This window comes from Brachycentrus maculatus, unplaced genomic scaffold (assembly GCF_059751285.1).
Source record: "Brachycentrus maculatus isolate JH-2025_06_01 unplaced genomic scaffold, ASM5975128v1 h1tg000505l, whole genome shotgun sequence".
Lineage (NCBI taxonomy): Eukaryota > Metazoa > Arthropoda > Insecta > Trichoptera > Brachycentridae > Brachycentrus > Brachycentrus maculatus.
Genome location: NW_028281251.1, coordinates 47101 through 58329, shown reverse-complemented (window position 1 = coordinate 58329; position 11229 = coordinate 47101). Strand labels below are relative to the sequence as shown.

Below are 11229 nucleotides of genomic sequence, written 5' to 3'. Positions count from 1 at the left end.
GATGGCAGTATTCAGTCGGCGCTTGGCAGCGAGTTGGAACAGACGCGGAATCTATGACTCAACTGGCGGCGAGTTAGTACATGCTGCGAGCTGCGTACTACGATTTCCATACAAATATAACTCGCTTTATGGTATGCGCATGTGAAGAGAATAGAACCATCCAGACTCCCCCCTTGCACTGCACGGCCAACCCCAAAGTAGACGACTCCCGGGCAGATCATGGATGAGATGGATTGACAGTTAGGTATCGATATCTCGATTTTTGGTATGCGCATGTAAGAAGAATAAAACCATCTAGACTCCCCCACATTGCACTGCACGGCCAACCCCAAAGTAGACGACTCCCGGGCCGACCATGGACGAGATGGATTGATAGTTAGGTATCGACATCGCAGGAGGCTACTTATCCCTTCTTAAAACAGGTCACAAGGCCTACACCAGGAAGAAGAAGAAGAAGAAGAACTATAAATGTCAATCTACCGAAAATGGTGATTTATTTTTTGAAAACGATTTTCTGTTATTTTTGAAGTTATTTGTTTTCAAAGCAAAGCTACAAAAAGCCGAAATTCTAAACAAATATCGAAAATAAAAGATTCGAAGTTAGTTGTTCTTTCAAGTTTCCGACTTTTTCTTGTCGTCTTTGTTCTCAAGAAAGTATTGACGAATGAATGACGAATAAATGCGGAAGATATACCCATACAACACAAAGCGGTTTCCGCCTAACTCGACTCTTGAGTTCAACGGTTACATAATATACAAAGCAAGAAGTAGTATTATAAAAAAAAAACCTTTACATACAGTTGCAGCTTTTAAAATTGTTAACAGTGTTTTATGATGAGAAATTTCTCCCACTTTTAAATTTTTAAACAAATTTATGGAGCGAATGTAGTAGGAAAAAGAAGCAGAGGACGACCGAGGAAAACTTGGCACAATCAGGTATGTCAAATACTTGAAAGCGGCCGGGTCAGGAGTCGTAATAATCGTCGGGTATGTATGAGGAGATGCATGAATGTAGAAGAGGCAAAGAATGTTTGCAAAGACAGAGTGATGTGGCGTTCGATTCTCTCTGCCTACCCCTGCGGGGAAGCGGCGTGATGGTTAGTTAGTTAGTTAGTTAGTAATATAAAGTTTTACACCAATCGCTCACTCCTTTCAACAACGTCATATATAAAAAATCGTCAATTTTCAGTTGTGCATGTTTTCGGAATGTCCAGAAAATGTACTTTATCCCAGCAAAAGCGGCATATTTTTAACTTAATACTTTTCCCGCTACACGGCAAAAAGTGTTGTTTTTGCAGTTTGATGAAAAGGTAATGTTTTTAATTTTTTTAAATATACCTAATATTTTTCAAATAGAAAAAAAACATTTCGGTTTTACCGAAAAAGATCTGTTGCACAGTAAAAAGTTAAATAATTGGCTTGATATTTATTTTAAAAACATTTTATTATATTTTTAAAGTATAAAAATGTTTTCCAGAAAAATCATATTTTTTTGATAAATGACGTTGTTGAAAGGAGTTAGCGATATCATTGGAACAATTTTTTCATATTATTTTTCTACAAGATATCAATGGAGCAATTTTTTCATATTATTTTTCTACAAAAAATATCATTGGAACAATTTTTTCATATTATTTTTCTACAAGATATCATTGGAACAATTTTTTTATATTATTTTTCTACAATATATCATTGGAACAATTTTTTCATATTATTTTTCTACAAGATATCATTGGAACAATTTTTTCAGATTATTTTTCTACAAGATATCATTGGAACAATTTTTTCATATTATTTTTCTACAAGATATCATTGAAACAATTTTTTCTCGAAACCCCATAGTACGGTGGCAATATTATTTGATGAGCAAAATGTTTCAAGGGGAATATATATCAAGACGCTCAGAGAACCAATCTCTCGTTTTTATTGCGTATTTTCACATTTTCGAGGGTGAAGGGGACATTTACTTTTTTCTCCTAAACAGGGTGGGTTTAAAGACCATCCCCTCAGGAATATATTACGCATAAATAACAGCCTCTGCCGACAACATAATTTATAAATTTAAAAGCTTATATGTAAACATTGTCATCCAAATACAAATCTGAAAGATATCGGCATGTCGTCACCTTGGAGATATTTTTCACAGTGTCCAAGAACAGGTAATTTTTAAATGAATATTTAAAAAAATATTTTAGGTGTGTCCAAAGCTCTGTTCAAAAATCTGGGTTTGTTCACTTGGGACTTATTTATAATGACATCCCAACATAGAGGTGAAGAATATGGAATATGGTTTAAGTGATCACTTTACACAAGTGTAACTTTCACTAATTCTACCCATGATTGACAACCACACTACCGAAATTCTTGGAACTTCTAGATATTTTGATCAAACTCGAAACAAAGTGCTTGACTTGACTAAAACGTATAATAATTAAATATGGATAGATATACGAAGTGACTGCCGAATTAATATATATATATATATATATATATATATATATATATATATATATATATATATATATATATATATATATATATATATATATATATATATATATATATATATATATATATATATATATATATATATATATATATATATATATATATATATATATATATATATATATATATATATATATATATATATATATATATATATATATATATATATATATATTTGTATATATATACAAATATACAAATAAAAATAAATTCAGCATTTACTATCCTTCGGTTTCCGAATTGAAAATTTGCGAAGGTACTTAGGTTTTATAATTCCGATATTACGAGAGCTTCTAGCGTGATTTACGAGTGCGACTCTCACCTAGGAAAACTTTCCCAATAACAAACACTATTTCCACTGTTTATTTTTCCCTAAAAAAAAATTTAGCAACCTATAATTCTAAAAAAAAACTTCTTTGAATATTTTTATATGGCTATTAGAATACACGAGCAGGGTTTTAATGTATATTTTTTTAATACGACGAAAAATATGAATAAAATGACTTTAGTACAATTTCAGATCACGTTTTTATTCACGGTATTGTCAATTGTCGAGTTATTTACATAAATACACCCCACATTTCAGTCGTTTTCATATCATTTGATATTTTGCATAATGTTAGTAGATGTATTATTTAGGAGGTATACTCTGTACCAGTGGCGGTACTTCCATAGAAGCCCAAAAGCCCGGCTTGCCTTACAACTCCAAATAAAAATGAATAAATCTATACCAAATGAATAAAAATATGTAATTGATGTATGACTATTTTTAAATTATGGCGCGCTTACATGATTATTAAACTCTATGCATGCCATTATATGGTGATGGTACTTATTGGTTATGGTTAACATCTGAGGAAGATATTTTTATATAGTGAACATTTTCTTTATTTCAAGGTGATGGCTATACCTTTCAAAAGTTATATGTTAGCATATTTTTACAATGATTACAATACATTGTTTATATTTATAATACTTTCTGGGTGCTTACTATACTGGGAGTAATATGAGATGAAGAAATTATAGGCACATCATGTATTAACGAATGTGAAAAATAATGGGCTTGCCTTACTTGTAAACCCTAGGCACGCCACTGCTCTGTACATATAATCGAGAGTTATATGGGTCCATTTAAGTAGTGTTTTACGAATAATTTTCAATATTAAACGGTAATAACTAACTAACTAACTAACCATCACGCCGCTTCCCGCAGGGGTAGGCAGAGAGAATAGAGCGCCACACCACTCTGTCCTTGCAAACATTCTTCGCCTCTTCCACGTTCATGCATCTCCTCATACATACCCGCCGATTGTTACGACTCCTAACCTGACCACTTTCAAATATTTGGCATACCTGATCGTGCCATGTTTTTCTCGGTCTTCTTCTGCTTCTTTTCCGGCTAACATTTGCCTCATAAATTTGTTTTACCGTCCTTTCCTCACTCATTCGTTCTACATGTCCAAACCATCTCAACACACCTTTCTTAATTTTATCGATAATGCTTATCTCAGCTCTGCATTCCTTCCTTATTTCACTATTCGTACATCTATCATACATCGTTTTGTCGCACATTCTTCTGAGAGATCGCATTTCGACTGCATTCAGTCTGCTTTCATCCTTCTAACGGTAATAAAGAGACGATTATTTATATTTTGTATATATAGTTCTTCAAACCCTTATCCGCACCCCAATGGTGCATAGGGCACTGGATCATATAAACGCAGTGTTATCTTGATCTTTAACACACGAAGGAATGGTGATCAGCCCTCCGTTTCAGGGTAATATTGAATAAACATTAGAGTGAAAAAATATCCGCTGATTATTAACTCTTGACCTGATTACATTCAAGTAATGGAAATAAGTAATTTATTAAATTTTCCTCAGTCTTCCTTTGCTTCTATTTCTACTTGCAGTCGCCTTATAAATTTGTTTTACTGTTCTCTCCTCACTCATGCGATTCACACGCCCAAACCATCTCAATACACCTTTCTTAATTTTATCGATAATGCTTATCGCGGCCTTGCATTTTTTCCTCGCGAGAGATCGCGTTTTGACTGCATTCAATCTGCCAGGGGCGTGCACTCCATGTAGGCAGAAAAGCAGTGCCTATACTAACTTACCCGCGTGACATATAAAAACGCAACCAGTACCTACCCTACCTTACTAAGTAGTACCTAATGATTTAAGAAAACACTTGTTTTATACCACTTGAGTTTTATTAAAGACTACATGTTTCAGGAGTTAAACTTCCATCATTCAGGTCTGTATTGTAACTAAAATATAAATATAAAATTGTTCTATAAATAAGGAGAGAGAAAAGTTAGGGGGAGGGGGTTAGTCAAGGGGCGGAGTTTAAAATCAAAGGAAAAATGGAAAGCAAAGGTGAAGAATTTTGAAACAATATATTATTTAATACATTATTATTAAATAATATATTGTTAATATATAAAAATCAATCATTCCACTCTCATAAATTATTAATACGCTTTGTTCCACATAAAGGCCAAATTATGAATTATTTAGAAAATTTAGAAATAAAAAAAAAACTAAATTCTAATAAGTTTAACTTCTGAAACATGTAGTCTTTAATAAAACTCAAGTGGTAGAAAACAAGTGTTTTCTTTAATCATTGTAACATGTCTTACCACAAAGTTAATGCCGAAATAATAAATAAAGTAGTACCTAGCTGCACTTTAAAAAAATAGTTTATCTTCGAGATTCTTAAACGATTTTTCAACTCTAAATTGCAATACTAAGCAATTTCAAAAAACTTAAAATATTTGGGAATTAAATATTTCAATAAACTCTTTAAAGAAATGAAAAAAAAGAAGATATAAAAATACTTAAGAAAAAATTAATGCCCATTTCATATAAATCTTGAAAAAATATATAAAAAAGACTATTATACCATTAATTATATAAAATATTAAACCATGAGTGTAAGTCCCTCTCCAAGCACAAGAGCTCAGTTTCTTTTTTGGAGAGGAACAGCGAATCTAAAATTGAAAGTTTGCCATGTGTATAAATGTTTAGAAAATGCATTATGTTGTACTTAAAAATGTAAATTTATTAAATAAATAAAATAAAATGTAAGGAAACGTTTAAAAAGACCATTTACTCTTTGTCTTCGTGTTAGCCGAAATGGTCTTCTGACGGCTTGGTCACGTCAGTTAAACAAATGCAAAAATCCAGTAGACAATAATTCAATATTTTGTTTATGACATCGAGGCAAGATCTACTATTATGCAATGATTATAGGCGATCAAAATCTTAAATAATACACAAAGTAATTGGTCCAGATCCGTTCCAACGGCTTATGGAGATCGGTATGCGACCACCATAAATCATTCCCATGCGCCTGACAGCGATGTCTAGTTCAGCCGTGGTAGTCAAAATTATGACATTAAGTCGTTCTTCTTACACAAACGTACATTTATGTAAATTTTATTAAGAAATAATGTATACTGAGTGAATTTATTTAAATAAATAAATAAAATTTCAGGTTTTTTTTTCAGATTGCTTTTATCCATCTGCTTTTTATTATTATTATTTTCTTTAAAAAAGTATTCTGTTTTAATTAAAACATTTTTTTCTTCAAAAAGTATTCTGCGGATACACCATATCTCCAAGATCATAAAACGTCTAAATTGTGTATTTTTATTTCATTTTCAAGGACTTTCCGCAAAACCTCTATTTTAGAAGCTTGTGTGCTAGACGGATTGTAAGGATAGGGAAGGTAGATGGAAATCACATCCCAGACCAATTGAAAATAAAAACCCGCAACGCCAGTTACGCAGTCGATTGTCTCCCCACTACGCCACAGCGCCTGCCTAAACGAGTAGATAGGCTAACGAGTACAATGGAGTGCTGATACTGACACTGATGCATGGGGACGTGATGTAGATGTAAGTTCCCTCAGATGAATGTGTGGGAAATCATGTGACAGAATTAAAAATGAAGTTATTACGAAGGAATGCAAAGCTGAACTCTGGGTAAGTTAAGGGTTATATTAATTAACTCGGCAGTCACTTCGTGGTAATATCCATTCATTTTTTATTTTAGTTTTACTTGGTACCACTATTTATTAAAATATATTATGACACGTGTTTTGATGCATTCCGCAATAATGATCACATATTTAATAACAATAATGTAGAAATTCTAAAAAAATATTTGAAACAACAGAAATGCATAAGAAAAACCACAATTAACCCATAACAAAGCCTCCCCCGTATTTTAAATGTTCCCATTTATAAAAAAAAATAAACAGATCCCACCTCCTCTTTATCCTTCAACGTCCCAAGGACTCAATTCTAAAATTTGGACTTAGCTTCACATATGGTGTTTGATAATGATACAGAATGCATCGAAACACGTGTCACTATACATTTTAACAAACAGTGGTATTAACCACGTAAATTTTTATTTAAAAATGATTGCATATTACCACATACAAAGTTACTGCCGAATTAAGGGATGGAATAACTCATTTATATTATTTATTGATTCGGAATTAACTTTGTGGAATGACATGTTGATTATTTAAAAAAAAAAATTAAATACTTGAATATACCACTTGATTAGTTTTATTTATATATTTGACTAGTTTCGAAAACTTATAGATGTTTTCATTTTCTGGTAAAAATTAAAACTTAAATGTTTAGTTTTAATTTTTACCAGAATATGAAAACATCTGTAAGTTTTCTAAACTAGTTGTATATATAAATAAAGCTCATCAAGTGGTATATTTAAGATTAATTTTTTTTAAATAACTCATTTTTGTTATTTTTAAAAAATATACAAAATTATGCTTTTGAAACGATTGATAATTCTGGCGATAATAGTATTTCCTCAGTGTTATATATCTAACTAGAGCCACATTACCGTTTCCATTTCGAGAGATGTCCCATCAATCATTACACATCATACTCAATAAAAATATATTTTAAAAATATCTAGTTTGATCAATCAATTATTGTTAAAAGTAACGAATTAGGTGACGCCTACGGTAAATTGAATTTTGTATATATAATCTATAAAAATATAATTATTATAATCGATGAAGCTTTGGTGTTCGATTTTATACGAAAGAAAGTATTTTTAATGTGGAAATAAACTTTATTTTAGTTACAACATTTTGAGTGTGTCCAAATACTTGTTCACAAAATCTGGATTATCTCCAATTACAGGAGTTATTATCACATTATTTTATGACATCTCATCAAAGATGAAGAAGAATATGGAACATCTCACCAGTAGATGTCTCTAGTGAAGTTCTAGTGATTCAAGAACAAGGTTTCTAAATTGGTTCATATAAACAGAACTTCAAAGGATTTGAGTAGTGTGGTTGTCAATGATGGGTAGAATTGGTGAATGTTACACGTGTGTAAAGTGATCACTTAAACCAGCCTATGACGGTCGTCAGCCCCGTAAATGCCCAGACTTCCATATTCTTCTTCATCTTTGATGAGATGTCATAAAATAAGATTTATTTTAATTTGTATAAATAGGTGAAAATAAACTATATTTGTAAGTGAATAAAAGAGATGCAATTAAACATTTTTTCTCAAGTGGAATATGGAAAATAACTGTATTTTTAAATGGAATACAAAGGTGGAAATAAACTACGTTTGTATTTTGTTGTATAATAAATAATAAGATGTAATGAACCGTTTGAAAGCGAAATAAAGAGGTGATAATCAATATTTTTAAGTGGAATATATACATAAACAGGTGGAAAAAAACAACATTTTTAGTGACCAAATTACATAGGCCAAAACAAATTTCATTTTTAAGAAGAATACAAAGATACAATTGAACTATTGTTTAAGTAAATAGATGAAAATGAACCAAAATATATAATGGAATAAAAAAATGCGATTAAACTATTTTTTAAGTGAAATAAATAAAAACGTGGAAAGAAACCTTTTTTACGTAGAATAAATAGGTTAAAATAAACATTTTTCATCAACATTGAATTATGAAATCTAAAAGTATATTTATAGATTTCGCTGGACGATACAAAAATTTTAATATTTTTACTAGAATACATAAAGTTTTAGTACAAAATATATATTTTTTTGCATTCTTCATACGTTGTTCATAACTTTCATTATAATAATAAATCCCTTATCCGCACCCCAATGGTGCATAGGGCACTGCGTCATATAAACGCAGTGTTATCTTGATCATTTACACATGAAGGAAAGGTGATCAGCCCTCCGCTTCAGGTACCAGTCCAGGGTAATATTGAATAAATATGACAGTGAAAAAATCACTTATATTTATTTTACCCCCCTTGGGAATCGAACCCGGGACCTACAGAACGGTAGCCGAGCGTGCTGACCATTATACTAGGCGGACATTTTTCATTAGTTAGTGAAATACGTTAAATTTTTTGTTGTTGACAGAGTTACGGACGGAAAATATCGACTCGAAAAGGATATTGTTGATGTCAGTAGGAATCAATTCTATAACACTAATCTATCTATTAACACTAAAGAAGCGGACGCACCGTTAATTATATTAAAAACTAAAAAAAACTCTTATTTTCAATAAAATGATGGGAAACCCTTTGATCTGGTAGATAGAAGATATTCGCTTCGTTATTCCAGCGATTTCGGAAATATTTACGGAATGGGTTCGCGAGGAAGTAGCACGGTTTGTGTCCGAAGCTTTAATTGCGTTTGTTTTGTGCGTTGCCGACAAAAGTGCAAATCCGCGCCGGAATTTTTATTGCCGGTAACTGATCAATCGCGGCATTTTTCGGCCAGTCCGCCAGTGGCGGGTGATGAATACTCTGCATCGAAAAAAATTACAAAACTAAACGTTTTGAGATAATTCACACGTGAACTCGCATCGCTCACTCCTTTTAACAACGTCATATATCAAAAATCGTCAATTTTCAGTTTTGCATGTTTTCGGAATGCCCAGAAAATGTACTATATCCCAGCAGAAGCGGCATATTTTAAACTTAATATTTACCCGCTACAGGGCAGAATGTGCTGTTTTTGCATTTTGAGAAAAACGTAGTTTATTTTTTTTTTACATACTAAATATTTTTCAAATGGAGAACAAACATTCAGGTTTTACGTTAAAAAGATCTGTTGTACAGTAAAAAGTTCAATAAGTGGCTTGATAATTATTTTTAATACATTTTATTTTATTTTTAAACTTTAAAAACGTTCTCCTGAAAAATCAAGTTTTTTGATATATGACGTTGTTGAAAGGAGTGAGCGACATGTGAATTATGAGATTAATGATATATTATATGAAGAAGTTGTAGTGTGTGGTTTAATTTAATTTTTTTTATTAATATTATTACTGTTTTTTTAATAGTAGCCCATTACAGGCTTTCAAAAATTGCCATAGCGGACGGTATTTCACGTCCACAAGGCAAAGTTTTCAACTTGCAATAATCGTACCTCGGATAGATCTCATTGGTTACGATATCGTCACTGCGCAAAGTTTTTAAGGAATAACCCGCAAAGCCTATACTTTAAGATGCTTGTCCGCAGGCAGGATAGTAAAGATAGGGAAGGTAAATGTGAAAAACACCCCATACAAACACCTACAGCAATTGAAAACCATTATTTCATGAGATTATTTTGCAATTGGCGAGAATCGAACCCGCCACGCCAGTTTCGCAGTCGAGCGTCTACCCAAATACGCCACGGAGCCTATGACAGGTCATAAGCCAACAAGGCAACAAGATAAGACAACCACACTTCTCAAATCTCTGAAACTCCTTCATGTATCATTAATCTCTAACTCTGTACATACGAGTTAACACCTGTATAAAGCGATCACTCACCACCATGTGACAGGTCATTAGCCCTGTAAATACCCAGACATTTATATTTTTCATCATTTGTGATGAGATGTAAAAAAAAAGTTAAAATAACTCCTGAGTGGTGAAAACCCATATTTGTGAACAAGTATTTGGACACACTTAAAATGTATGCCGCTACTGGATTTTATTCGATACCTCCAAGGAAAGCTTCGTCGAATACAGACAGCACGCATTTATTTGGATATCAAGTATTTCCATTTAAACCTTGTTAATTAACCCTTGCCGAAATAAAGATCGAACTGATGCAACTTAATTACTGCTGCAGACGTTTCTATTTAAGACGATTTTTGCAATTCGGAATCTTGTCGCAATTAAAATTATCATTTTTAGGCCATCCCTCTTAACCCCTTTCAAAAATCGAATTCCTTTTAAAATAATATATTGTTTGCTTTTTCTGCGAAATTCGCAAATACGTCAAATATAAATTGCCAGCCAATTTTTCTAAGAAAACTTGAATTCATGGCTGAATTAAAACGCAATACACAAATCATATTTGAATATTATATATTTGGCAGGCATCGCGGTATTAATGGATAGTCGCTTGACTACGAAATTAGAGTCGTGGGCTCGATACCCGCCAGTTTATTTTCAATTGGTCTGAATATTTTTGATATATTTTTCATCAGATTGGTGATGTTGGTAACGACGAAACCCGGTCACTGGTCAAATAAAATAAAAGTGAAAGAAAAACTACAAAATTGTTGTTTTTAAATCGTAAAAAATAGTAATTGATGCGTATCACAAAAATATACATTTTTAACAAAACAACAGTACGTGTAAAAATGGAAGTCATTTTGTGCATAAAATATCACTTTATTTAAAAGAACGAATTTTGTACACTAAAAAAATACCACTACATTTAAAAATGG

At 31.9% G+C, this 11229-nt stretch overlaps 1 non-coding gene across 1 annotated transcript; it reads right to left on the bottom strand.

Moving 5' to 3' along the window:
* Nucleotides 1-9849: 9849 nt before the first annotated feature.
* On the bottom strand, nucleotides 9850-9977 carry LOC148301894 (U4 spliceosomal RNA). Its single transcript, XR_015838733.1, has one exon. It is a non-coding gene; the product is annotated as a U4 spliceosomal RNA (small nuclear RNA).
* Nucleotides 9978-11229: the final 1252 nt, after the last annotated feature.